This window comes from Pinus tabuliformis, chromosome X, assembly GCF_031772625.1.
Source record: "Pinus tabuliformis cultivar Carrire ecotype Pingquan chromosome X, CPIR1, whole genome shotgun sequence".
Lineage (NCBI taxonomy): Eukaryota > Viridiplantae > Streptophyta > Pinopsida > Pinales > Pinaceae > Pinus > Pinus tabuliformis.
The window spans coordinates 1,159,340,900-1,159,343,189 of NC_142308.1; the positions used below are offsets into that span (position 1 = coordinate 1,159,340,900).

The following is a 2,290-nucleotide window of genomic DNA, read 5'->3' on the forward strand; positions in this document are numbered from 1 at the left end:
GCTCTCTCATAGTTTCATTGTCCTTTGGGAAAGTTTCTCTTATGTCGTCTTCCTTTGTCTTATCATATATTTGTTTCCATGTAGTTGTTTCATCTCCTTGCTTCATAGTTCCAATAGATTCTCTTCCTCCTCTTGGGTTTCTTGGCTAGGTTTCACACCAATCATGATTGTCCATGAGTAGGCTCATTGTTATTGTGGCATGTGAGGTAGAGGTTTAGAAGGAGGACAGAGAGAAATATAAGAACAAATTAAAAAGGACAAAGATAATCTTGAGGGGGCATTACAATTTCTTTCAAACTCTGAGGTGATGGAATATATGTTTGCATAGGTATAAAATGTTGACCACGTCAGTGGCACTAAGAAACAATATATTTATACATATAACTTGCATTGGTATATGAAATCTTTGTTGAGTAGGGTCATCCTAGACATGAACAATGTGAAGGAGTAGTTTCTCCTTGTCCTGGATGATGTCATCTTGTAGCATAAGGAGATGAATGTATGACTAATGGATATTGAAGTAGTTGTTGATCCTCGCTTAACTCCTCACTCCCCTCATTCTATTTCTATTGCTCGTAGTCAAATTATGGTAGACTCTTATCATTCTACTTAATTGATATATCATTTTATAGTCAACAAATCTATGTTTGCATAGGTATAAAATGTTGACCACGTCAGTGGCACTAAGAAACAATATATTTATACATCTAACTTGCATTGGTATACGAAATCTTTGTTGAGTAAGGTCATCCTAGACATGAACAATGTGAAGGATTAGATTCTCCTTGTCCTAGATGATGTCAGGAGATGAATGTAAGACTAATGGATATTGAAGCAGTGGTTGATCCTTGCTTAACTCCTCACTCCACTGGTTATATTTCTATTGCTTGTAGTCAAATTATGGTAGACTCTTAGCATTCTACTTAATTGATATATCATTTTATAGTTAATTGTTTTTATTGTTTACTCATCAATATACTTATGCTACTAAAATTAATGTATTTTTGAAATTACTAAACTTACTGAAACTTTAATATCTATGATATTAATTTATTGGACCTTTTAATTATTCTTTTAAATGATATTTATATTATATCAATAGTTTTCTTTCCCCTGCGATAGGTTGCTGATAAACCATTAAGCGTTATATAACCATCTATTACTTAAAAAAGATAGCTAGGTTATACCTAGGATAATAAGTTCAAATTTATATAATAAATTTACTTTAATAATATTAAAATTTACTTTCTAATATATTTATTTTATGGAATTTATCTAAAATTTAAATAGTTATTGAAATTGTAAATATTAATTATTAATAAGTTAATATATATAAATAATAAATAATAAATATAAAAGCAGAATAAAATTACATTTTATATTTAATATAAAAGGTTTGTTAATTTTTTTAAAATGAGTATTAATAATCCCATTCTGATTACACTCATTAAAAAAACAAACACACTGTTTGCCGTATCGTGTCAAGGTTGAGTGGTACCTTAGAAAAGTCTTTTACGCGTCGTTACACTGAACACTGAAAAGCTTTCCATATTTCCTTTTGTCCTTTTACGATCACAAAACAAAATGTAATCTTCACATGTTACCTTGTAAGCATATTGGGATAAGGAAGAAAATCCAAACTTCAAGATAGAGAGACCGGGGAAGCAGATCAGGTATTTTCCCCTTAGCCTGTGGGGTGCATTCTCTGGGAAAGACAATCCAAACTTAGAGCGATAGAGGAGGAACGGTCATGGCGGGTTCCGGGCACTGTGAACAAAACAATCTATATAGAAAAAAGAGCGGATCAGGTATTTTCCTCGTAACCTGTTAAGCTGGATTCTATAAATTTTAGTGTAAAAAAATTGACAACGTATAGCCAAGGGTACCTGATTTTGTTTAACCCAACAAAGTCGATTTTCCATTTTTAGGAGACATCCTTAAAATTGGAACGATGCATAGAAGATTAACATGGACCCGCGCAAAGATGACATACACAAATCAAAAAATGGTCCAAATTTAAAATAAATAAAAAAGCCGATTTTCGAGGAAACTAAATGCTTTGCTTTTGTACTATACATGTGGTGGCCAAAGCATGCAAAACCTTAGAATTCCGAACTCCTGACAGCTATGAAGAGACTTATTAAAACAGGAGCTCGTAGTTTATGGAAAAAAACATTGGCCGTTTGTTGTATAAAAAAGGAAGCAGTCGGAATGGTGTTAATGGTCGGAATGGTGTTAATGGTCGCATGAGGCGGAAGCTCGGGTTTCTTGGCCACACGATAAATCCAAA

The 2,290-nt window shown here is 32.8% G+C and overlaps 1 non-coding gene across 1 annotated transcript; it reads left to right on the forward strand.

The window, feature by feature from the left end:
• Positions 1-1,915: 1,915 nt before the first annotated feature.
• LOC149144013 (U6 spliceosomal RNA) lies at positions 1,916-2,020 on the forward strand. Its single transcript, XR_016265326.1, has one exon. It is a non-coding gene; the product is annotated as a U6 spliceosomal RNA (small nuclear RNA).
• The last annotated feature ends 270 nt before the right edge of the window (positions 2,021-2,290 follow it).